Consider the following 27,727-nt stretch of genomic DNA (forward strand, 5'->3'; position numbering starts at 1 on the left):
CTACATAGTCATCACACTTTAAAGGCAGACATTTTCAGTATGGAAGTGTAAGGGTTGTGTGTGATTCTTGGTGGACAATACAAATTGCAGTTCAGATAAATTCGGGATAACACACATAGTCCATAGGACTGGAATGAAAACTCCAGTTGCAGCAACTGCATAACAAAGAATTTTAATAAAGATTTTTACTGGTCTAAAAATGTGGTTGCTTCTTGGCACCTCAACCAATCTGCTACTTCCCTCTGTCCCCCTCTTATTTATTCTGAAGAAACTTTTTTTTTTTTTTCCTTTATCATCAGTATATGCTCTCTGTTTTATTTGGTTGCACTTTTAGCATATGCAACCAGCCTTAACAGCTTTCTTGGTAGCAATTTTTAAGATCCTAAATATCTCCTTTTCTCAATTTAGCCTTTTCAAACACAAAACTGACCTTTTAAGACTAATTTATTTTTTCTGTCCTCATAATCTTGACCAAAATACTATTTAGTTATGAGAGCTCTGCATCTATAGATCATTACACTTTGGGATATGTTGATTTGATCCAGAACTGCTAGTAATGTTAATTTCTACAAGTTCTCACCTTCAGCTGTTGCTCTGACAGCCACAGTCTAGATACTATCTAAAGCAAAACAGTTCTTCATCAAGCTGATATCTATAAAAGAACAGAAGCCTCTGCAATCAGAGACAGCAAGGAAACTATCATTATAGATATATTTAGCACAATTCTGTTTTATTGAAAGATTATACAATGAACTGTTATTTGTATTTATGACTGTTTTGTATGTATAAATATACAGTATGTATAAGTCCTTTGATTATGTCTCCTCTTTTCTATTCTGCACCTCTCTCCAGTTACGTCAGAACTGCAACTTGGTAAAATAAAAAGTTATATCTTTAACTTTCTTGTCTTTTTTTATTGCCTGCCATTAGGAATTCAGTTCTGGTTCAACAGATGGGAAGGTACTGCCATGTCATACAGCAGTGTCAGCAACTGCATTTGCACTGTAGTATTTTGTAGCTGGGATGCTAGTCTCCTTACAACATAGGGATGTGTAACTCTAATTATGTTAATTTGCAAGTAGGAAGATCAAGCTCTCTAAGAAGGGAATATGGTGCCCTTGGGGTTTTTCTACTTCCCTCTGTAGTCACGATTTCACATTAGGTACTTTCTAATGGATATTTACAACCCGATCCAAAAAGAACAACTATTTTTCCTTCTTTGCAGCTACTTCAATTACATGATGTTAAACAATAACAAAGAGCAATTAGCTTTTAAAGAGGGGAAAAATAAACCATTTTCTGTATAGTAGTACAGCACTCTGCAGGAACCAATGCCAGTTCCCACTGATCTTTCATTGATTGTGTTTAGGGCCCTCATACTGAACTGGCCCAGCATGCCAACCTTGTGATGCTTGTAATAACAGTAATTAATCAACATTTAGCACTTACATAGCCCTTGTCATCTGTAGATCTAAAAGTGTTTTAAAAAAAAAAAAAAAGAAAAAAAAGGTGCAGGAGCAAGCTTGCACAGTAGGGTGAACACAGAGGTTAGATGAAAAAGAATATCTCCTGACCTCTTACCTTTGGGCAGCTCTCTGTCTGGTTATTTCTATGCCACTGAATGCATGAGTGACAAATACAGACCAGTGTTGCAAAAATCAAGTAGTTATTATGCAGAAGCTAGTGTTGATGTTGCTTTTGGGCTCGCCACTTTTGGAACAGATTTATCTTGGTAGTACCCCATTGGAGTGGTTCAAAAGAGAGCCAGTGAGGGGACTAACAATGAAATTCTGTGGATAATCACAGCAATCAGTGCTGTAATGCATTGTATGGCTGTCTTCTTTAGCAGTGTTTGTACATCCTTCACTTCTAATATTGTTCAGTTGACATAGCTAAGCCTACCTGTCTCCATGGGTAATATCCAGCCTCCTAATAACAACAGCCTATGCTTTTTATATAATTCACTGTAATGGTAATGGAAAAGTTTTTATTACTTCTTAAATGGCTTCCCGATCTTTCAGATTCCTTTGTAATAATAGTCCTTGGAGCTAAGTCAGTTTTTTCTGAGGGAAACTCATCTCTACTGCTGGGTAGAAGAAAGCAACCAAATCATGAAAATGCCATCAAAAACTTCACCAAGGGGAAAAAATAAATACCTTAGACTGTTCGAGAACATTCAGCATCTTACTCAAGTCTTACTCTGCACTGTAACCAAACACAGAGAATTCTGAAGTTTTCATCCTAAGTCATGACACAATAAATTATGGTGAGTATATCTTGTCAATTATTCACATAAAAAGCATCGATGAATTTCAGGATCTGTTTTCAAATATTTCATAAGCAACATATGAACTACAATTAGATGAATATATTATCCATTATGATTTGTTTGATTGTCTTAGTAAAGCCATTAACTGCACCTTTAAACTTAATAACAAAAATGAAATGATTTACTGACTTTGTTCTCTGTTACAACTGGTTATCTACAATGCTTCTGTATGGTTCATAGAAAAGACAACTCTGCAGTTTTTTTTGTCTTGGCCTTCATTTTTCTTTCTGAGTTCACAGAAGAAAGGAAAATATCAATAATTATTTCCTCTGTTATGATAAATGTAGATGACTTTCATAGCAAAAGGTTTTTCTTAATCAAACTTGTAAGTTTAGCAATTAGATGTATGCATGAAGAAAAAACAAAGGAAACTCTAAAAGAGCACTATAGCCTTTCATTGTGGCTATTTCAGAAGCCATAGTGTACAGTTCCCTCACATATGAGGACAGATTCTTAAGCGTGGCTTAACTAGTCTTCATCCAGGATTTAAGATAGGGAAACAAACCTAACAAACCTGATGCTTTTAGCATACCATCTTTGTTTCAACAGATAATAGTGAAGAGGTAAATGATGAGAATAAAATAAAATAAATAAATAAAATAAAATAAAATAAAATAAAATAAAATAAAATAAAATAAAATAAAATAAAATAAAATAAAATAAAATAAAATAAAAATAAAAATAAAATAAATAAAATAAAATAATAAAATAAAATAAAATAAAATAAAATAAAATAAAATAAAATAAAGAACAAAAAAATAACCAAAAAGTTGTCTTTATGTTAGTTTGTTTATCACCTGCCCAGAAGGCAATAAGAGCTTGTTTTCTTAGAACAACCTGTAAAATTCTAGGACGCATAAGAAGTCAAAACTTTTCCCTGCCCTGCCACTGACTCCTTCACAGGAACATGGATGCTGGCACTGAAAGTTGTTTCACTGAAGTGGGTGATATGCCATCATGGAAAAATAGAGCTCATGTACAAAGTAGGGTAACTCAGCGTTTACTCTACTTGTTCCCCCACTTGGGGTTTTGTAAGAGATTTTATTGTTCTACTCCTCATTAAGAGAAAAATAAATCATCATTTGTAACTGCAAGTCCATTTTGACACCTCTGTATTTGCTTACTGTTTCACACACTGTATATAGGAGACAGCTGGTGACAGGTAGAGTAGTACTAGCTTTGGGGACTGAAGAAAGAGCTTCACATTCTACAAAGAGAAACCACTGTTTAATATTCTGCTCCAGCGCTTAAACTGCTGTTAGCTACAGGGAGTCACTATTAACAGTTTTCACACTTGGAAGAAAGTGCTTTAGATTACAAAGATTTTATTTTTTTTTTCAGCTTTTCTACAGTTGGCACAAAATAATTATAGAGTTTCTATATTTCCATTTTTCTTTCGTGAAAATGAAAGAGAGAAGAACATTTATGAAAATGCACAATCCTGCTGAGCCACTTCTGAGAACATTGGGAGGAAGAGGGCAAGGTGTAATAGCTGCTGTAGTGGGCTGATATTCATAAGTGGATAAAAGAAAGAAAAAGTTAATACCAGAATTTCCAAAATAGTTTGCATGAAGATGAATACTTCTTTACGGTTACAGAAAATAAACAATATGTAAACTTTTGAAAATTTGCTCATTACTAAAGCTGTTCAAATTAAAATACTTTACACTTATGAATGAAAATTTCTTTGTGTAATTTTGCATTTAACCTTCTAATGTTTCACTGCATTGTCCAACAATTAGTCTATTTATTGTTGACACTAATGAATAATTAAATCCAGGTTTGTTTGTTGTTTTTTTTTTTTTTTTTTCCCCACACAAGTGAGGACCTAAAAACATATGTAAATGCTCATAAATGGAGGTGGTCTCACCTGGAGAAGATTTTTTTTTCCTGTTCCCCTTAGTTTTCTAACATAGTATCATTCATTTTAATATTTCTTGACCAACCCCATTAACCTAGGCATACTTACCTGCTTTTTGTAGCAGTGAAATGAACAGCTGTATTTTAGGGATCAATGAAAGACAAAACCCAAAACTCAGGGCAGGCAAAACAATTAAATGTTCAGATCTCATGAGCCTGCAAAATAATGTGAGGAAACTTAATTGAAAATGTTCTTTGAAGCCTTTGGGATTTCAAATAAAATTAACTGGTTTATGTTTCAGTTGAAGCTTGAGAATAAATTAAACTTTGTCCTTTTGTATTTCATATTAAATATTTCACATCTTGGTCAAAAATATCTCCTTTTCATCTGAAAATTTGATAACATCTGTTTTGGTTGAATGGTGTCAATACAGTTCTTGAAACTATGCACACAGTTGTTACAAAGAATAGATTACAGATTTTTGAAGTCAGGATGAAATTAAAGCAAAAATCTTATTATTATTATTATTAGTCAAAGATGTATAAGAAGAAGTTCTTCCATATGGTGGAAACCATTGTGACTCAAAGAAAAGCTGAAGAGTTGATACCAAGCCAAGAACTTGGGTCCATGATATAAAACAATATGTTATTTCAGGTAAACACTAAGCATGAGAAGAAATGTACTCAAAAAACTGCCTCTTCAATTAATTCTTCAGGTTGATTTAAAGTAAAAACTTCTTTAATTCTTAGTTATCTTTTTTATTTATCAATATCTCTGTTATGTGAATCTGAGAAAGGCCTACTTGTCAAAGCCATTACAATATATTCTGCCCACACAGGAAATATCTAATTAAATGGATGCCTTGTTGAGCTATGGTCTTGGATTTGTTTCATATTCAAAAACATGTTTAAAATATGATAGAACTGTCGGAGAGTGATGTTTCAACTCTTCCTTTATTTCATTTTTTTTATTGAACTTTATTAATTGCTTCCATTTCCACAAGCCTACATTCCCAAAGTCAAGTCAATATTCCCGGTATCTTCCTGCCCATTTGACAGAAATTTTCCTGCTGAAAGTCCTGGTCTGAAGGCCAGATATGAAGAAACTAAAGCTTTAGTTTTAAATAATCCTAAAATTAATCCCGTGTAGATTCTTCTTACTAGGTAAGAATAGCCAATATGCATAAGCACATCATGTGAAATACCAGTAATATTGTTATTTGTATAAAATATATTAGAGATATTTAATAGAAAACACATGGTAAAAACATTTGAGAAAGACTCTTCCAAACAAATATGCCATCTGTAATATCTGCATTTAGAATCAGGTTAGGTTTCCTACTTACCTGGGTTTGTGAGATGAGGCATACTGAAGGGAGTTTGCCAGCAGTCTGAAGAAGAGGCATGAATAACCTGCCTCTAAGGACACTCCATATGTCTCTCCTACACTGCTCACCTAATCAAAGAAAATAAGTTCACAGAATCACAGAATCATCTAGGTTGGAAGAGACCTCCAAGATCACCTAGTCCAATCACTAACCTAACACTAAAAAGTCCTCCACTAAACCATATCACTAAGCTCTACATCTAAACGTCTTTTAAAGACCTCCAGGGATGGTGATTCAACCACTTCCCTGGGCAGCCTATTCCAATCCCTAACAACCCTTTCAGTAAAGAAGTTCTTGCTAATATCCAACCTAAACCTCCCCTGGCACAACTTTAGCCCATTCCCCCTCATCCTGTCACCAGGCACGTGGGAGAATAGACCAACCCCCACCTCACTACAGCCTCCTTTAAGGTACCCGTAGAGTGCAGTAAGGTTGCCCCTGAGCCTCCTCTTCTCCAGACTGAACAAGCCCAGCTCCCTCAGCTGCTCCTCAAGACTTGTTCTCCAGACCCCTCACCAGCTTCGTTGTCCTTCTTTGGACTTGCTCGAGCACCTCAATGTCCTTCGTGTAGTGAGGGACCAAAAACTGAACACAGTACTTGAGGTGTGGCCTCACCAGAGCTGAGTACAGAGGGACAATCACTTCCCTAGCCTTGCTGGCCACACTACTTCTTATACAAGCCAGGATGCTGTTGGCCTTCTTGGCCACCTGAGCACACTGCTGGATTATATTCAGCCGACTATCCACCAATACTCCCGGGTACTTCTCTGTCTGGCAGCTTTCTAACCACTCATCTTCCAACCTGTAGCTCTGCTTGGGGTTTTTTTGCCCCAGGTGCAGGACCTAGCACTTGGCCTTGTTGAACTTCATGCAGTTGGCCTCAGCCCATCGGTCCAGCCTATCCAGATCCTGCAGCAGAACCTTCCTATCCTCGAGCAGATCAACAAACGTACCTAACTTGGTACTAATTTGGTCATCCGCAAACTTACTGAGGGTGCACTCAATCCCCTCATCCAGATCATTGATAAAGATATTAAAGGGAACTGGCCCTAGTACTGAGCCCTGGGGGACTCCACTAGTGACCAGCCTCCAGCTGGATTTAGCTCCATTCACCACTATTCCACTACTCTTTGGGCCTGGTTACCCAGCCAGTTTCTAACCCAACAAAGCATACGCCAGTCCAAGCCAAGAGTAGCCAATTTCTCAAGGAGAAGCTGTGGGAAATGGTGTCAAAAGCGTTACTGAAGTCAAGGTAGACCACATCCACAGCCTTTCCCTCAACCACTAAGCATGTCACTTTGTCATAGAAAGAGCTCTGGTTCATCAAGCAGGACCTGCCTTTCATAAACCCATGCTGACTGGGTCTGATCACCTGGTTGCCCTGCAAGTGCAGTATGATAACACTCAAGATAATCTGCTCCGTGAGCTTCCCTGGCACTGAGGTCAAACTAACAGGCCTATAGTTTCCTGGGTCTACCTTCTGGCCCTTTTTGTAGATGGACATCACATTTGCTAGCCGCCAGTCGACTGGGACCTCCCCTGAGAGCCAGGATTGCTGATTAATGATGGAAAGTGGTTTGGCCAGTTCTTCCACCAGTTCTCTCAGTACTTTCAGGTAGACCCCATATGGCCCCATCAACTTGTGTACATCTAAGTGCTGTGGCAGGTCGCCAGCCATTTCCTCATGGATTGCGAGGGCCACATCCTGCTCCCCATCCCCTTCCACCAGTTCAGAGTACTGGGTATCCAGAGAACAACTGGTTTTGCTGCTAAAGACTGAGGCAAAGAAGGCATTAAGCACCTCAGTCTTCTCCTCATCTCTCATCACTAAATTTCCCCCCGCATCCAGCAAAGGATGGAGATTCTCCTTAGTCCTCCTTTTCGTGCTGATGTGTTTATAAAAACTTTTTCTGTTGTCTTTAAAAGCAATAGTTAGATTGAGCTCCAGATGAGCTTTGGCCTTTCTAGTTTTGTCCCTACACATCCTTACAACATCCTTGTAATCCTTCTCAGTGGCCTGCCCTATTTTCCAAAGATCATAAACCCTCTTTTTTTTCCTAAGCTCTAGCTACAATTCTCTGTTCAACCAGGCCAGTATTCTTCCATGCTGGCTCATCTTTGGGCACATGGGGACAGACCGCTCCAGAGCCAAGTAGCAAGGATAAATGTTTTGAAAATCTGGAAAAAAACATTCAGACTTGTCCAGGTTTTTGGTTTTGTTGTTGTTTGTTTGTTTATATTGAAATAAATTCCTTAATCTTCCAAAGTCATCTTAGTCTCGGCTACATCTACGAGGTTCTACAACTTTGCATATTAACATCCCTTACTCAACACTTGGTGAGTAGTTTGTCTGGGAACTGCAGATTTTGGACCAGATTGCTGTCAGAGCTGTAGACAATAAGGTGTCGTTGATATATTCATGCCAAACCTCAGTCCTAGGAAAAAAAGTTTAATTTAAAGTAATTCGACATCTGAACCTGATGATTTGTAGTCATCAAAGACAAAGGATTAAAAGAAAGATTACAGAACTACTCAGTCCTATTTGAGGTATCCAGAGTCACTTTTTAAATTATAGCAAAAATATAATATTCCTGTTGAGTCCTAGAGGGAACTGTAGATTAACTGAAAAGGAAGACCTGGAGTATGTGTTGATATAAATGTCATTGTGCTTATTAGAGGATAGGGATACTCTCCCTTACTAGCAGGGAGAGTAAAAAAGAGAAAAGAATCTATTGATGGCTTTCTGGCATTTTGAGAACCAGAAAGGACATACATAAAGGAAAGAAAGATATCTGTTGTGAAATGATGTAAATCTGAGACATTTCTAATAGAGATAAAAAAGTGAGTGCGGTTCAGGCAGTTCTTCGTGTTTATGAGCTATTTTATCTCTTTTATAAATATATATATCATTGTTTGTTTTATATCTTGTTGAAGTCTCATTTCCTCTTTTGTATGCAACTGTAGTCTACTGAATACAAATGAAACAGGAAATTACAAAAGGAAAATTAATATCCACATTCAGCTTCCAGTAGCACTACTCCCACTGCTTCTGTAACACCAAGATTGGCAAAGAATTAAAGAGGATTAATGATCCTTGCAGCTGCATCCCATTCAGTAAAGAACTGCTAACTATGCAATACTGAAATTTTGCATTTATTGTTTTTTTACCATATTCCTTTAATATGGTCCATGTTTTCTCCTTTCCTATCCCCCAACTGGTGTTCAGCTTAAATATATGAGACAGTTGTTGGGGCCCATCCCTATTCTAACAAGCATTGTTCTCCCTTCTACTGCAGATACTGTAAAACTGCTTGCAGGGTAAGACCTGGTTTCATGATTGTCATTACATCATGGTGAGATAGTCACCAATTGTGTTTCAGCCTAGGCAGGGTGGTTTTCCACTTTTTTTTTTTTTTTTTTTTTTTTTTTTTTTTTTTTATGGGAACCTTTAGGTGAAATCCCATCACAATTTTTGCTTTCTGAGAAGATATAAATAATTTCTCTATTTCAGGAAGCTTCGAGTCTCATTTGTACATTTTGTGCTAGAAAGAAAATTATGCAAAATGTGGAACTTGTCAGACACAGGCTTTACTGTGGAGAACAACTGAGACCTGCAAATGAGCTTTGGTTCTCTGTTTCTCAATGCTGTAATGGTGAAGAATTTTCTCAATGCTGTAATGGTGAAGAATTAAGCATTTACCTTAAAGCACCCAATCTGAAATCTTCACAGACTGCAAGTAGCATGATAAGAGAATTTCATGTTTGAAAAAGTGGTACAAGGATTGAAAAATATTCTCAAAGTTAATGGACAAAATTAATGGGCTGTCTTCATGCTTTTCCTTCTTAGTGTGAGGACAATGTGCTTAGGAAATAGTGACAGTCAAGAAAGAATATAGAATCATAACAGCCTTATGAGATTTCTGAATACTTTGATACACTTTTATAAGAGATTCAAGTTCTTAATTAATGTATATATAAGTGATAAAAAATCTTCAGTTTTCCACATCACTGCAGGTAAGAAAGAGTACACAGAGAACTTGAACATTTTAACTGAAACATATTCAAGATTAACTGCATGGACAATATATATCTCCAGGTCCTGTACTGCTGCCAGACATAAATTCAGAGTCTTCTGCAGATAATACCTGCAATGTACTTGAAGAATAATATTTAGTAACTAGTTTTCTACTTTATTATTATTATTATTATTATTATTATTATTATTATTATTATTATTATTATTATTATTATTATTAATTTCTACAGTATCATGAATGAAAAATTAACCACACTCTGCTAAACAGAAGAAAGATCTGAGTAGCCTTGTCTCCTGTCTCCATTACCAAGCATGTGGCCATTAGCAATTAAGGTAAATACAAGTGACTGTAATTTGATCTTTCATTACAAAACCTCCATCTCCTCACCTTCCTTTCAGGTACCTGTAGAGATCAATAAGGTCTCCCATGAGACTCCTCTTCTCCAGACCAAACAACCCCAGTTCCCTCAGTCACTCCTCACAGGACTTAAGTTCCAGGCTCTTCACCAGCTTCGTAGCCCTTCTCTGGACATGCTCCAGGGCCTCAATGTCCTTCTTGTAGCTAGGGGCCCAAAACTGAACACAGTACTTGAGGTGTGGCCTCACCAGAGCCAAGTACAGGGTGACAACCACCTCCCTCCTCCTGCTGGCTACACTGTTCCTGATACAAGCCAGGATGTTCTTGGCCGTCCTGGCCAGCTGGGAACCCTGACAGCTTATATTCAGATGTGCATTGACCAACACCCTCAGATCCTTTTCCTCAGCACAGCTTTCCAGCCACTCTGCCCCAAGCCTATAGCATTGCATGGGGTTGTTGTTGCCAAAGTGCAGGACCCGGCACCTAGCCATGTTGAACCTCATCCCATTGGCCTCTGCCCATCAAACTATCCTGTCCAGGTCCCTCTGCAGGGCCTTCCTACCCTCCACCAGATTGACACTTCCTCTTGGATTTGTCCAAGTCATCCGTTTTAGATGACTTGGTGTCATCTGCAAGCTTACTGAGGGTGCACTCCATTCCCCTGTCTAAATCACCAAGGAAGATGTTAAAGGGGATGGACACCAACACCAACCCCTGGGCAACACCATTCATGACCAGCTGGATTTAACTCAAAAACAAAACAAAACAAAACAAAACAAAACAGAACAAAACAAAACAAAACAAACTTTCATGAAGATTTAGTTAAAGTCGTACTTTAGAAACATTTTTTGTTTTGTAATTCCCTTCAGTAGAGTTTAAATCTTTTATTTTCAATGATGTTTTTTAATACTTATTTAAAGAATTATTTTTTTTTCACAACTATAAACTTTAACATTTTTTTTAATTATTTTTGATTATCCAAAAATATGTACCAATTTAGAATAAAAACTCGTAAGGCATCTCAAAAGGAAAATGTTTTCAGCATTGATCACTTTTGTTAACGATCCATTTTTAACAGAAATATCTATCCATTGTCCCTTTGTACTCGGTAGTTTGATATTTAAAAAAAAAAAAATCACCAACACAGGAAAAAAAGTAAATAAAGTCAGTGATGCAAGACTTGTTGTACTGCCATAAGGCCAAGGGAAGTGATCTTGTGATCCTTACCCTCTCCTCAGACGTGGTGAGGCCACACCTGGAACTGTGTCCAGTTCTGAACTCCCCAGCACAGGAGGGACATGGAGCTACAGCAGCAAGTCCAGAGGAGGGTTACTAGGTGATCAGAGGATTGGAGCACATGTCATACGAGGACAGGCTGAGAGAGCTGGACCATTTTAGCTTGGACAAGAGAAGACTGAGGGGAGATCTCATCAATGTGTATAAATATCTGAGGGGAAGCTGCTGAAAGGATGGAGCTGGTCACTTGTCTGTCATGCCTAGCGACAAGGTAAGAGGCAATAGGCACAAACTGAAGCACAGGATGTTTAGGCTCAAGATTAGGAGGCACTTTACTGTGAGGGTGACAGAACACTCGCACAGGCTGCCCAGAGAGGTTGTGGAGTCTCCTTCTCTGGAGATATTCAGAACCCACCTGGCTGTCACCCTGTGTAATGTGCTCTAGGTGATCCTGCTCAGCAGGGGGGTTGCACTAAGTGATCTTCAGAGATCTCTTCCAGTCTCGGTCATTCTGTGCTTCTGTGACTTTTGGTGTGTAACACATACAATTGAGACCTAGAAGCAGCAAAATCTAGCACTAGCCAAATTCTGGTGCCAGATTCTGCTAAAGTGATACTGTGACTTGGCAGGTTGATGTTGATGGAATAAACTTCAGGCTTGGTTTTGGTTTCTTGGATTATAAGTGGTGTAAGCAAACAAGGTACAGATATCTAAATAGGTTTAAAAAGTCATTCAGACTATAGCAAGCTTGATGTCAGAATTTATGCCCTTACTACAATTTATTATTATTGTCATTGTTACTGACATTGATACTGATATTATTTATTTTTTTAGTCATTACTGAACTAGACCTCCAAGTGGTATTGAGATTAGTGTCTCAGAGATACGATGAAAATGCAAACTGTAATAAAATTGGTACCTCATGGAGCGGTAGAATTCATTTTAAGGATTAAATTGTTGTATAGGAGAAACAAAATTATTAAGGATAGCATGAATGGGTTGAAAGAAGTGCTGTTGTGTTGGTGTCCATTAGCTCCTTCATCCCCAGAGCAACTGTAATCTGATGAAAAGCCTTAGCTGCAGCACTGTACTTCTGGACCTCTCTGTTATCTTGGCATATCTGTAAGCAAAAGATGAAAACAAACTTGAAACCTTAAAAAATCTACAAGAGAGTATGTTAAAAATGCATACTGGCTTTTTCATGTCACCTAACCAGACTGTTAACTCTATGCAAGGTTTTCAGGCTAAAGTGGCTTTGGAGGGGCTATAGCATATGTTAGCAAGCTACTGCTTTTGACTGGAGTGTTTGACAAGAGTGTTTGGCAGACTTCTCAAGCCAACAGGGACAAGGCGAATGTTCAGTGCATAGCTGCAGAGTATGATGCCAACCTAAATTTTGGGGTTCATACAAGCAGAGACCAACCACATGTTTACATGTAAGCTGGTGGTGGCTAGAGTATATGAGTAAGGTAAGTTTGTGTAAAAGCAAGGGTGGTGTTCAGGATATATAAAAAAAATTGTGAAGACTGCTGAAATAAATAATTAAAAGGTGCAGCAAGACACAGCAGAAGGCAGGGACCAACTCAGTGCCTAAGCATCACCTTGAGTGAGGTCAGGAGGGGTCACAATGCTGGCTTCAGAATACAGATATGGCTACAACTCTGTAGACAACACAGAGCAAATAATGAGAGTAACAACAAGCTCACTGAGGTGCTGCCAGGTAAACTTAATGGCTTAAGTTTAAGGAATTCCACAAGGAATTTCTGACAACTTATGGGAAAAAAAGAGAGAAACTTTTAATTTGCTAAAACTTTTATTATATTTCCTTGGGTTCCTCGGGTTTTCTTGGGTGTCACAAAACCCATGAGGGTTTTGCTTCTTTAGCCAGTTTGAAGATTTGTGAATAGTATCAGTGAATTACATTAGTTCCCATTAAAAGGTTAATTTATTTTCTGTTCAGAATACCTCACTGTACATTGATGGAATGTGCATTGTGCATTGATGAATACCAACACTGCACATTGATGGCAATTCCCATACAAACACAACACCCCATGTACCCTATAAAGGATTTTTGTTTTTGTTTTTGTTTTTGTTTTTGTTTTGTACTCTTCGCTCTGCTCCTAATAACCAAGTCATTAGTCTCAGAGGAAAACAGCATGGAACTGAACAAGAGCTGGGCAATCCAAACAGAAAAAGTAGCCAAAAAATCAATTTAACAGTATAAAATTATCCTTAAAGACAAAATATGCACAACTGTATGTAAGTCAAAATAGGCTGACAGATGCACAATGTTACTCTTAATTTTATTATTTGGCAGCTGTGTTCAGTTGGAGTAACAGGCATTTTAATTTTATGAATGTAATTGGCATCACAGAGATGGGCTTGTGATATGAGTAAGTCTCCCTCAGGAATCAGGAGATTAGACAGAGTTCAGTGTATTTATTGTAGTACCAAAATCCTTGGCAAAACTATACAAAATCTTGGCTTTATTACAAGAGAGACAGAATATAAAATAAGTAAATTCTTTCAGAAATTAAAACACTTCTGAAATGCATGACTAGTACCACATACTATAATACTAATTATCATACATCTACTAAGAATATTTCTTTGTAACAGATTATGAGAAATAAGTAAAACTTCTGACATGTTACCTGTTAGTAGGAGACCATGGTAAGATAGAGGCATCATTGCTTGCTGTTCTGCTGAAACACTGGGGGAAAAAAAAAAAATCAGTCTCAGAATGTTTATATTTTATAGTGTATTATAAAGAAAATAAACCAATATGCTTTTTAGAAGGTTTGAGTTACTCTGAACATTCTAAATGTAATCAGAATTCTCAACAGGCCCTATTTCACACAACTTGTTTCCTAATCTACAGGAAAACTGGAACGTGTTTTCCTTTGGAGTGGAGTCAATGCAGAACTACACTGAAAGGAAGACAAAAGGTGTGCATTATAAGTTACTAGGAAAGAAGTTCTAAACAAACTGTTGGTTCAATGTGGTTCATTTCTAGGGCAGAACAATCAGAGATAAAGGAGCTAATTAGATCTGGGAGATATTTAAAGACATTTTTCTTAGGGCACAAGAGCTCTTTGTCCAACTTGCAAGAAGTTGGGCAATGGAGGGAAGAGACTATCTTGGCAAATTCAAGACTTCTTAGCCAAACTAAAATACAAAAACAAAATGGATAGGCAGTGGAGGCAGGGAAAAATGTTCTGGGGAGATTATAGGGGTATGGCCCAGGAGTGAAGGGAGGGGACCAGGAAAGCCAAAGCACAGATGCAGCTGAACTTGGCTAAAGATGTAAAAAATAATTAGAAGTGTTTCTTCAAGTACATAGGACATCAAAGGATGATAATAGATACTGTACCCCTGCCCCGCCCCAATGAGCAAAACAGAAGACCTGGCTACAACCAACATGGAGAAGGCTGAGATACTCAACAAGTTTTTTGCCTCAGTCTTCACCAGCAATGGACCCATTTCACAGAATCAGAAGGAAGGGACTGGGAGGGTGAGGTAATACACGCTACAGGAGAAGATTAGGTTGGAGACCACCTAAGGAACCTGAATGTGCACAAGTCCATGGGGCCCAATAAAATGCATCTGAGGGTCCTGAGGGAAATGGTGGATAAAATTGCTAAGCCAGTATACATAGACTTTGAAAAGTTGTGGCAGTCCAGTGAAGCTTCTAGAGACTGGAAAAGCGAAAACATAAAATAGGTTTTTAAAAAGGAAAAAAAGGAAACCCAGAAAACTACAGGCCACTCAGTCTCACGTCTCTGCCTGGCAAGATCATTGAGCTGATCATCCTGGAAGGCATCCACATAAGGCAAATGGAAAACAGAGAGGTTGTTTGTGACAGGCAACATGGCTCTACCGAGGGCAAATCATGCCTGACTAACTTGGTAGCCTTCTACAATGGGGCTACAGCACTGGTGGATAGGGGCAGAGCAATTGGTATCATCTATCCCAACTTGTGCAAAGCACTAAAATGGAGAGACATGGACATGACATTTGGAGCATGCAGTGGGTAAGAATTGGCTAGATACTTGCATTCAAAGATTTGCAGTCAATAGCTTAATGTCCAGATAGATACCAGTGATGAGTGCTCTCCTTCATTCTTTACCACCAACCTTCACTCAGGGGCTAGCACTGCTACCAGTGCTATTAACATCTGTTACTGATGTGGGCAGTGGGATTGAGAGCACCCTCAGCAAGCTGGCAGTCAACCCAAGCTTAGTGATGAGGTTGACATGTGAGAAGGAAGGGATGCAGGAGGAGGGGGACCTTGAGAGGCTTGAGATGTGGGCCTGTGCAAAACTCACGAAGTCCAGCAAAGCCAAGTGACAAGTCCTGCACCTGGGCTGGGGAAATCCCAAAAATGAAGGCAGGCTGGGGCATGAGAGCAGTCTACAGAGAAGGACTTGGGAGTGTTGTTGGATAAAAATCTGAAGATGAGTCAGCAATGTGTTCTTGCAGCCCAGGAAGCTAATCGTATCCTGGCCTGCATCCAAAGAAGTGTGGTCATCAGGCTGAGGGAGGTGAACAGCAACTTTTTATTTGGGCAGAAAATGATAGGACAAGGGGTAATGGATTTAAACTAGAAGAGGGAAGATTTAGACTAGGTATTTTGAAAAAGCTCTTTACTGAGAGGGTTGTAAGGCAGTGGAACACGTTGTCCAGAGAACCTGTGGATGCCCCATCCCTGGAAGTGTTCAAGGCCAGGTTGGATGGGGTTTTGGGCAACCTGGTCTAGTAGAAGGCATCCTGGCCAATGGCAGAGGGATTGGAACTAGATGTTTTTTAAAGTCCCTTCCAAGTAAAATTGTTGTGTGGCTCTGCAATTCTAGGATTCTGTGACTGATTCTATGATTCTATATTCCTGAAGTGGGTAGTACCATTTTATGGTAGCTCTGAAAAACAGGACTCAAGGAAAGTGGATGAAATTCAAAACTTTTTTCTTTTTTTTTTTTTTTTTCTGAGTTATAGTAGTCATTCTGAATCTACAATATGCTTTAAGTGACTAACTTCATTTAGACTGCACTGCATTTCCTGATACTATGTGGCAGTGACCCAAAGCAGTCCAGTAGTCCAATTTTTGAAAGTTAAAACTACCACATTTCCACTACATGTGAGAACTTACAATTTCTCACTGCCACCAAATCCAGTTGTTTCTGTGTTTAATAACACAGTAAGAAATGATATGTGGTAAATATTTTTGTGTAGCCTCTTAATAGGATAGTGATAAAAATACACATGAGGAGTCATTAATGTGTCACTGTGCAGTTTGTGCAAGTATCATTTGTTGAGGATGAAATTTGTCTCTAAGAGTTAGCACAGGGGCATATTTAATATGCACAATGAGTTCTCATATTACACATACACTCTGTGCCATCTCTTTGCCCAGAGGTGAATTTAATTTGCATTACTATCCTGGAATACAAAAGCTTACTTTCCAGAGCTCATGTTCTAGGCACACAAATGAAAGGTGTTCCAAACCATTGGTAAGTAATGTAGAAGTCAAAAAAAAAAAAAAAAATGCATTTTTATTGTTCATAGCTATGGATTAAGGTACTATTGTAAGTTTATGACAATAGTATGAATATTGCAAATCCATGACTTAAAATTGTATAGAGAAAATGAATTAGAATTACCTGCAGAAGTGTTTCAATCTAAATCAAAATGTGACTGTGAAAGAGCAAAGTGGAAAAACCTCTAAATGGGTCATGATAAGCACCTCTTAAAATACTCTTGGCAGACACCTTCTTCAAGGTCTCTGTCTCCTATACACTGAACTTCTTTTACCAGCTGCAGTGTGTACTGATCAAAAGGCAAATAAACATTTACTGTTTTCCAAGCCCAAAGGAGGGCTTGAATGTAAAGTTTACATTTATTGTAAATTTAATATTTCATCTAAAACAAGATTTTCCTGCAAATGATGACTTGCCAGAAGATTTAAAATATTTCTGATTTGGGAAGAGATACAAGCCAAAAATTGTTGTAGGCTACTGCCTGGATGAATTGTATTATGTCAGATTATGAGGATGTTAAATTTCAGTGAAAAACTAGATATGCTTACAGTTTGTTTGTTTTTTCCGTCAAAAAAAAAAAAAAAAAGTTTTGTTTTGTTTTCCTTCACAATTCTTCTGTTAAGAGATACATATTATATAGGATAGTACTAGTTGGAGACCAAGTGAGTTTATCAGTCTCAGAGTTAACAGGAATGTTTTTAAGACCTGAATGCTCTGAAATAAGACAAAAATGACTGACTGTCCTATACTAAGGACTGTTGTATTTTGAAGTTCTTAGCTTCCTCTTTTTTCTGTGTGAACAAATGCAGAGTTATATAAGAAATTGGAAATTATACATGGCTTTAAAAAATGTCAGTCATTTTTCATAATAGTATGTTGTTCAGATATGACCTGCTCACTGCACTCTAATTACTCTAATTACATTATTCGGTCAAGGAGTTACCAGTCGCAATTGTACAGCCTTGTTTTTTGTGTCCTGCTGTCAGCAACTGGGAAGAGGGGCCGTGTGCTGCTGTGTAGGCATTATACCCTACCTTAGCAGGAGCTACAACTCAACTGACAAAGAATAAATTCCAGCTTGATTATTAACCTACAGCTCTAAATGAAAAATCAGGTGCTGCTTTGTTCCAGTTCCGTGCACAAGAAGCTAGGTAGGGTGTCTGTATTAATGGGATGACTTTGTCAGCCTGGCTGCCCTGTGTGCCCACATAACACCCACTTCTGCAGCCAGCAGTGAAAGAAAGAAACAAGTGGCTTACCAGGGCAACTCCACCTGCATCCAATATAAACCACTGCTGATAAGAAAATGAAGTTCAGTCTCCTATTTTGAATATTAAAAATCTGAAAACTTCTCAAGATGAAGAGTGATGTATTCTTTCAAGATATAATTATGGATGTAGATAATAATGCCTCTTGTAAATTAAGCAACTGATAACACCTCTTGTAAATTAAGCAACTATTAGAACCCATGATCTTGGAGATCTTTTACAACCTTAATAATTCTATGATTCTATGATACCGTGCTTTGAATAAATGTTTCAAAACAAAACAAAATGAAACCAACAAATGAACAAAAACCACGAAAACAAAAACACCACCATATTTCCCTAAAATTATGCTTAGACTTTCCAGCATGGAGGCTTAGTACCAGCACAGTTTCATTACTGTCTTTTTATTTGTGTTGTGATGTGATTGGATTGAAAGAGTGCCAGGGCTTATCTACTTTGTTATCTGTTTTTTCAGTTGCCAAAATAAATTCTCATAACTGATTGGAAAATACTTCTTTGCCAATCCTTCGTTTCTTTCTTTCTTTCTTTCTTTCTTTCTTTCTTTCTTTCTTTCTTTCTTTCTTTCTTTCTTTCTTTCTTTCTTTCTTTCTTTCTTTCTTTCTTTCTTTCTTTCTTTCTCTCTCTCTCTCTCTCTCTCTCTCTCTCTCTCTCTCTCTCTCTCTCTCTCTCTCTCTCTCTTTCTCTCTTGCTTTCTCTCTCTCTCTCTCTCTGTGTCTCTGTCTTTCTCTCTGTCTTTCTCTTTCTCTCTTTCACTTTCTCTCTTGCTTTCTCTCTCGTTTTCTCTCTTTCTCACTTTCTCTCTTGCGTTCTCTTTCGCTTTCTCTCTTTCTCGCTTTCTCTTTCTCGCTTTTTTCTTTTTTTTTTTTTTTCCTTCAGCAAGTAGCTTATCTAGTGAAGTTGTTCTGAAACAAAAACTAAAGTACTTTTCCCATCTCCTCCTGTAGCTGCATAAGATTATTCTCCAAGTCCCCCCCCCTTTTTTTTTGTCTGAAACTAATGTTAGCTCTTGTTCTCTTGCTTTTGCTATCTCCTTTAGTAATTTTTCATCTTTCTCTCACTTTAAACATCCTTTTCTTTGTCTTAACACATTCTCTGCCTTCAAAATGCTACATCCTTCAAAATGAGAGGTGGGGTCCCTGCTACAGAATGGTGTGCTTAAACCAGTAAACAGAGTGCAAGGAACTAACGTCTGTTTTAATGTCATTAAAAGCAAAGGCATACATTTAATACTAAAACAAATAAGACAAGATGAAGGAATGCTACCTTGCAAAGAATTGACTTGAAATCACACTGTTTATCCTAGTCTAACATTAGAGTGGAAAGGGATAATATCGAATAAGAGTTGTACTGTTATATGACCATGACTAAGTTCCTGAGAAGGGTCTGAAAAACAAATAGTAATGAGATAACATTTCCCTGGAGGATTCCAGCATAGGAGGTGAAAGGAGAATAGTTTATGAAGTAAAGTTTGATGGAAAACCAAGAGGCACTGCCAAATCTGTCTTTAATTGAAATCCTATCTGTGGATAAAAGAATGATTCAGACACTGCCAGTGTCCTCAAGCTTTCATGTGGCAATGTAATAAATACCCATCAAGCTACCTGCACTCTTTGCCAAACAAGTGCCAAAGAAGGAAAGTGAAGAGGACAAGCAGACACTTCAGGATTTCACTTGATATGTATTAGCAAAGTACCAGAGTAAGATGAGGAAAGGGAAAACCAATGAGAGGAGGAAAGTAAAAAAGAGAATACAAGAGCAGAACTGAGGCCTGTCACACTTTGCAGTCCTGTCCTTTCCATTTAACATGAAACTCTTCTTTTATAAATGTCAAAAAGTCAGAAAGTAGTCATGTGATTGTATTTATTGTTTCTCAGTGACTTTAAATTATCTTTAGTCTGTTCACAACAAAGAACTAATTTGTGTCTCACCACCTGTCTTGTAAACTCAGCCTCAAAAGCAAAGGTCAGGTTGGACTCTTTCACAGCTCTTAAGAAAGGGTTTAGATTACTACCACTCCCACATTTGTACAGACCATCACTTTCCAATTATGCTCACATGCCTTTGCTCATATGTTACTGACTGTTTTTCTAAAGGATCGGTTCTGCTTGTGACTAACAAGGAGGAAAAGGTTTCAGGTTACTCTTTCTCGAGTTTCATCTTCAAGACTCATGTGAGTAAAATGAAACAAATAGAATGATGTTAGACAGGACTCTGGGTAAACACAAACATGCACATGCACACTCACATTTTCATGAGAACATTTCATTTAAGGTGAATTAACATAGCCATTCCTTTGATCACACTTGTGTATTAGCAAGCAACATATTTGCAGTATCTTTTTGCTATGCAACATCACAATATTTAATAAATATTGTTTCATTATTATAGAATAGAATCATAGTATCATTTAGGTTGGAAAAGATCTCTAAGATCATTAAGTCTGAATGTTAACCTAGCACTGCCAATTCTCCCACTAAAACATGTCTCTAAGCATCACCTCCACATAGGTTTTTAATACCTCTAGGGAAGGTGACTCAACCACTTACCTAGGCAGACTGTTCCAATGCTTCACCACCCTTTCAGTGAAGAAACTCTTCCTAATTTCTAACCTAAACCTCTCCTGGCACAACTTGAGGCCATTCCCTCCTTTTCTATTGCTTGTTGCTTGGACGAAGAGACTGACTCCCACTCCCCTACAACTCCCTTTCAGGTAGCTGTACAGAGTGATAAGGTCTCCCATGAGCCTCTTTTTCTCTAAACTAAACAATCCCAATGCCCTCAGGTACTCCTCTTTAAGACTTCTTCTCCAGATCCTTCACCAGCTTTGTTGCTCTTCTTTGGACACACTCAAATACCTTGATGTCCTGCTTGTAGAGAGGGGCCCAAAACTGAACACAGTACTTGAGGTGCAGACTCACCAGAGCAGAGTACAGGGGGACAATCACCTCCCTGGTCCTGCTGACTACACTATTCCTGGTACAAGCCAGGATGTGTTTGACCTTCTCGGCCACCTGAGTACATTACTGGCTTGACCAATTGATATCAACCAACATCCCCAGTTCCTTTTCCACAGTGATTATGTAGAGAACTGATAAAGCTTCTCTTCTCTCTGAAATGACTCTTAAAATACCTTCAGAAATAGAATATTTTTGTAGCTGGGTTGTGCTTGTGTGTTTCTGTCATCTTTCCAATTTCATGATTACTTTTTGTTTGGGTTGCTGGGTGTTCTTATGTTACCAGTATTCAAAAGAGAACAGAGTAATCTAAAGTATTTATCTATTATAAGGAAATAACTGTTCTCTGAATGAAGAAACAGATGTAAAATTAACCAAAATTCTCAACTGTTTCACAAATTATCTTAGAAGAAAAAAAAAAAAAAAAAAAAAAGCACAAATCTCAGTTGCCTTATCTATAAGCTACACAAATCTTTATTATTTCATATTAGTGTCATAAAAATAAAATTATTCCTGTCTGAAAAATTCTTTGTGGAAAATTCACTGATATAAACCCATCTTATTTGTATTTGTTTAACAATTTCTATAATGGTTTTTCTCCTGTGAAGAAAAGCTGAGAGAGATGGGGATCTTCAGCCTGAAGAAGAGGAGGCTCATGGGTGGCATCATTCCAGCTTTTCAGCACTTATAGGGGGCTTATAAAAAAAGATGGAAAACAACTTTTTGCTCAGGCAGGCAATGATAGGACAAGAGGGAGTGGTTTAAACTAAAAGAAGGGAGATTATATTAGAGGTTAGGAGGAAATTCCTCTCTCAGAGGGTTGTAAGGCAGTGGCACGGGCTGCCTAGAGAAGCTGTGGATGCCCCATATATGGAGGTTCTCAAGGCCAAGTTGGATGGGGCTTTGGACAACCTGATGTGGTGGGAGGTGTCCCTGCATATGGCAGGGAGATGGAACCAGATGGTCTTGAAGGTCCCTCCCAGCCCAAACCATTCTGTGATTCTATGGTGATTCTATAACTTTCATTGGCTAATTTATGAAATGTTTAATGAGGGAAAATTTGTTATGTTCTCTTTGGTTTTGTTTTATTTATTTATTTCATTATTTGGCTTCAATTGGAGGTAGTTATAAAAGTATTGATTATATACAGGATAAGGGACTCAGAATTAACAGTATCTTGAAATAATTTTACATGTACAATCTAACCATTTTAATTTGCAGACTGATACAAATGAAAGGCAGATATTGACTCTGCCATGAATGACTAATAGAGTTTCTTTGTCTCTGCACAGTCTTTGAAACAGAAGTGGAAATTTGGCGTGTTCTTAAGAGACAATCCTGTGCTGTCCAGAGCTTTATGAGAGACCTGCCTGCCCCTTTTCCTTTCAAAATACTCACCATAACATGTTTGACACCTTCTTTCCATTTCATAACAACAAGGAAACATCAACTACAGTGAGTTCTAGACCAGCCCAGTGGAATAAATTTACAAGGTAACTAAATAAATCTGTACCCTGCCCACTCTGTCTATTCAGGGCCAGACATGTCTTTCATGCTTGATGTCAGTCCAGCATTTTCCAGTGACATCTTGAGCTGCTACAGACTTTCTGGGTCTCATTCTTTCCACCACCCCAATGCCTACTTTCTTACTTCCTCTCTAATCCTCTCAGGGAGTCTGGACTGGTTCTTCAGCTGCTTCCGGACTGCACTTCTCTCCGCTTGGCCTGAACCTGCACATTAGAGATTCTTCCAGCTGAAAATATCCAGTTGCTTCAAGAGTTATTTCACCTAGCCCAGCACACAATAGCCAAGACAAGACTGTCCAGAAACATGTTTTCATTGAAGTATAGTGCATAGCATGCATATGCATTACTAAACAAAGAGGATAATGCTTTCTGTCACAAACTTTCCTGTACTTCAATGCTACGTATAAGGATGAACAAAATCTAAGAGATACTCATTGTGGAGTTTGGGATCTAATAAAAGCCACATTTTGGGATTAAGATTTCAATTCTTTATTCATGCAATGAGATTTTCAATCTGAGGTAAGCAGCTGTATCTTAAGGCTGAAGGCTTCACTTCACTTGGCTTCACTGGTCTACATTTGCCTTCCAGGCACCTTACAAACAACCAGAATCTTTCTTCTCCAAATGCACCCACAGCTGGTAGACATGCCATCTCCCAGAGGCTGTGTCCATGCTCACTGGACTGTTCAGCAAACATATATGTTCAGAGCATGAATATACAGAAATGATAAGTAACAGCTCACAAATCAGCCATTATATCCCTATATTCTTTATCACAGTTATACTTTCCATTCTTGTTTTTGTAGTTACAGCATAGGTATTCAAATAAGTGAATTTTCAGAACAGGAGGGGGTACATAAAGCAGTCAAAGGAACAACTAAAGCAGCACATAAGGCAAAATGTGTATTTTGCAACATCTGTCTGACAATGCAGATGTAAAGACTCACTGTATTTTGAGGATTTCTCCATCCTTAAGAGCATAATCTTTCAGTACTTTGAAGATTATATCTGATACTTTTCTGAGTGCTGAGGCAATCTGCATATTTGTGTACTGCAAACTTTAAATGACATAAATCAAAGCTGACAAACTAAAAACATTGTTGTTGAAGTACCTAAAATCCATAATGCTGCCATTCCCATGATTCAATAGACCCTTTCCAGGTTTGATTGAAAGATTGCTCTATAGCTCTCCAACCGTAGTCTGAAAAGCCAATGCATTATGGTAGGACTGACAGGATATGATTAATGTTGTTAAAAATATATCAGCATGTATTAGGGCAGACTTTGTGTATCCATTCAGGCCAATCAAATTGTCCATTATCAAATGAGGTAAGAAAATAAATAAGAGGCTTTCAGTGTCACATTCAGACTCTCTGATTACATTTGTGTTTGTTTTTTTTTTTTTTTCAATGTCATTTGCTATCACTTGTTACTTTTCATTAGAACTCAGTTGTCTCTGAAACATGAAAAAGCTGAACATCAGTCATGCTGAATTAAAAATACACAACTTATGCATAAATTTGGTGTTCAGAAAGTGTAGAACATTGTCCTTGAACAAAAATTTCCTTGGTAAATATGTCGCTACTCAGTCTGCAAATGTACCAGATAGCTGAAGTGCTGTCCTCTGGAGATGCGTAAATTTCCATCATGTTGCTATTACTAGAAGGCCTACCAACTACCAGTGGACAAATTGTCATGGAATCACAGAATGGATGTCATTGGGTCTAACCTCTCTGATGACGCAGGGAAACCCAGAGCAGGTTGCCTAGGACCACGTCCAGGCAGTTTTTGAAGATCTTCAAAGAGGGAGATCCAAAGCCTCTCTGGGCAGCCTGTGCCAGTGCTCAGCCCATAGGCATGGATATTACTACTGTTAGAGGTATGTCATGCTTGATTTTGGCAATTGGATTATCCTTCTGTTGTGCACTTTGCCCTCTCATCTCATTCTGCGCACAGAAGCACACAGAATTACTGCACTGGGGAAGTATCTGCCTTGATAGGAGAAAGACTGCCAAAGGTGTTGAGAGTTCAAAGACCTTGATGTGAGAATGTGTGTTAATTGAACTTAACTTTATAGAAATAGATAAGGTGCTGGAGGTAACTGAAAAATAGTCTTGAAAATGAGAGGTTTGTGGAAATAAGGCAGCAAGCACTATAATAAACTTAAAGATGAATCAACTGTGATAAGTGTATTGACTGAGACACAGTGGATTTACAAAGAAAATATGGATCACCATGACAGAAGAAATTGCTTATGGCATGACTTTAAAATGAACTGCAGAAAAAGCAGTGGACACGCTTGGTTAGCTCCTGTCCTGTTAAAGCCGTATAGTTCAGATTGCTCCAAAAATCCTTAGGTGTGAGCTATATATTTCCAGGGCATTATTCTCAATATATAAATCTGAATCTTTGGAGGACCATGACTTTTGAGAATAACACGTGGTCATTAATGTCCAACTGAAATATATATTTTTAAATAATAAGTATCATATGATTTTGTGATTTAACCATAGAATCATAGAATCATTAATGTTGGAAAGTACCTCCAAGATAATCTGGTCCAACAGTCCCCCTACCACCAGTATTATATGTAAAATTTGGGTAATCATCAGGAACATTTATTGATAGCAATGACCATACTACCAGGATTTTCCTTCCTGGACTCCTGCAAGAGTCCATAACAAAGTTTACTTCAGGTCACAATTCCCATGTGAAAACTGGACTAGAATTGAAGACTGCTGTGCTGTATTATTATATACCATTAGTAGATGGCTGCAATTTGAAGATCGGCTTCTATTTCGGGCATGCTAAAACTGAAGGCACGTCTGTAATCAAAATTCCTTTTAATATTTATACTGCATTCTCTCTTCCTGGGTCTATTATTTAGATCAATCCATCCATCAGACTTAGATTTCAGTGCCCTTTTACCAGGGTGTGGAAACTTCGGCTTAAGTTTGTTTTCTCCTTCTTCCCAGAAGAAGAATTAATATTGCTTTTTATGTTCCGTGATTTAGACTGTTGGTTTTGCTCTCTGGGCAGGACTTGTTCTGAGGTGTCTGCGTTTTGAAGTAAAATTAATAGAATCTCTGTGAGAAAAAATGCCTGAATGTTTCAAACTAATTCCAGATTAGCTCTAATACTCCCTGGAGACCATCTTTATTCTTGTCTGTGGTGGTGACTACCCAGGTGAAATTCTCTACTGAGTTACTACATGGTTAAGTTTGCAAGCAAACAAACATACAAACATGTAGAAATGCTGTCTCAAAACTTTTGACTTTGTGGAACATGTGGCAGTCAGATCTTTGTGTTGATTTACTATATTGTTTCAGTAGAAGGGTGGCTTAGAAAACCTGATGAAGTAGTGAAGGTACTTTGGCACTTTTCAGTGATGGAAGTGAATGCACAATAATTCTCAATGGTGCTCATAACATTTAGCAATGTGTTAAAAAAAAAAAAGACACCTCCTTAGTATATTATATAGACCATATAGTGAATGGATATATCCCACCATATCTTTAACAGCTACTATAAAAAAATTTTTAATAATATGCCACAGAATTAGTTGGATACTACATGATATATAATACTTCATGCTGAACAATGTTTCCAAAATATTATGAAACATATCAGATGAGAAAGTAATGCAACTTCAAAAGAGTATCAGAGTCTACAAATATTCATTTTACTTTTTTTTTATTCAGTAATAAGTATGCTTTGGTTTTGGACCATAGCATCTGAATACAAATGACAACATACTTCTAAAATTGCATTGAGATTGATAATGTGATTGAGAAGAAGATGAGAACATTGCACCTAGGGAGAGATCCATATGTAGCAGAACAAGCTGAAATGAGAACTTCCTTAATTCCCAGTTGTCCCATCATATTAAACAGAAGCATTTGCCCCCTTCTATCCACCAACAAGAGAGGAATAATACTTTTCCCCGTGGGCTAATCTCACCCTGAATGACAATCCCACTTCAGAACCACCATTTAAGGACCTATGAGGAAAGAAAAGCCTCCTGCTTTTATTCACCACAGTTGAAGATTATTTTTGTACGAATGTAAAAGCTAAGATCATTGACAGCACAGCAATGAAAATCTACACTGTATGGCCATGATGTTGTTCCAGATTTTGAGTACATTCTCCTGTGACATGGATATGTCCCAAAGAGAATAAATGTTGCTTTATCTCAAACTTTCCGTGCATTACCAGACAATGTCATGTAAGTGAATCTGAACTACTTTTACATATATATATAATTTATATGTATATAAATTCTGTTTATTTCTGCTTCTTAAACTTCGTCAATTTATAAATTAAATCTACCAGCATTTTCATGTGTGAAGCTGCCCAGAATCACAGAATTGTCTAGGCTGGAAGAGACCTCAAGATCATCGAGTCCAACCTCTGACCTAAAACTAGAAGCTGCTTATCATCGTAGTAAAAGGATGCAAATTAATTTTGATTAGAAGTTATAAGAAAATGTTTCTTATAGACATTAAGATTGTATATAACCACAGCCTTGAAATGTGCCTGACTAAAGCCTGCATTTCATTTCAGGCAGTCTATACTTCAGGAGGGAACCAGAAAGACACAAGCCTTTGTACAGAGCTTACTCTCCAACAATATAAAAGTCAAATGCTATGAGTACAGTTTTGTATTTCATTATTTGATTATTTAAATTTAGCTGTTAAGAAATGACAATAACAACAAAATTGCAATCAATGCAAAGGAAATAATTTGGAAATTATGAACATCGGCATTTGGAGCTTCTTGGTAAATTCTGGCTTGAAAAGTTAATGAAAAATTAAGTTTCTAACACATTCACAATATTTGTACTCATTCCCTTCTTTCATACTGTTGACATTCTGATATGATAACATCTCTTCTGCATACACTTATACATGCAGAAACATATTCAACATGCTTTTTTATACATGCAGAAACATATTCAACAGGCCCACCTCTAATCACAAGAGCACAACCATTGTTACAGTGACAGGAAAAGCTGAAACATAAACTCCATTCTTAAAAAGGGAAAATAGGAATCCCAGAAAACGACAGACCGCTCAATTTCACCTCTCTTCCTGGGCTGATCCTCCTAGAAAGTGCTAAGGCACATGGAAAACAGAGAGGTGACTGGTGACTGGCAACATGGCTCCACTATGGGCAAATCATGTCTGACTGACTTGGTATCCTTCTACAAAGGGA

At 37.8% G+C, this 27,727-nt stretch overlaps 1 long non-coding RNA gene across 1 annotated transcript; it reads right to left on the reverse strand.

Annotated features, from left to right (window-relative positions):
* Positions 1-3,688: 3,688 nt before the first annotated feature.
* Positions 3,689-27,727, reverse strand: LOC137848636 (uncharacterized). The gene is made up of 4 exons (XR_011091457.1): positions 27,481-27,727; positions 13,865-13,923; positions 5,536-5,645; positions 3,689-4,405 (listed from the first exon to the last, which is right to left on the reverse strand). It is a non-coding gene; the product is annotated as an uncharacterized lncRNA (long non-coding RNA).

This window comes from Anas acuta, chromosome Z (assembly GCF_963932015.1).
Source record: "Anas acuta chromosome Z, bAnaAcu1.1, whole genome shotgun sequence".
Lineage (NCBI taxonomy): Eukaryota > Metazoa > Chordata > Aves > Anseriformes > Anatidae > Anas > Anas acuta.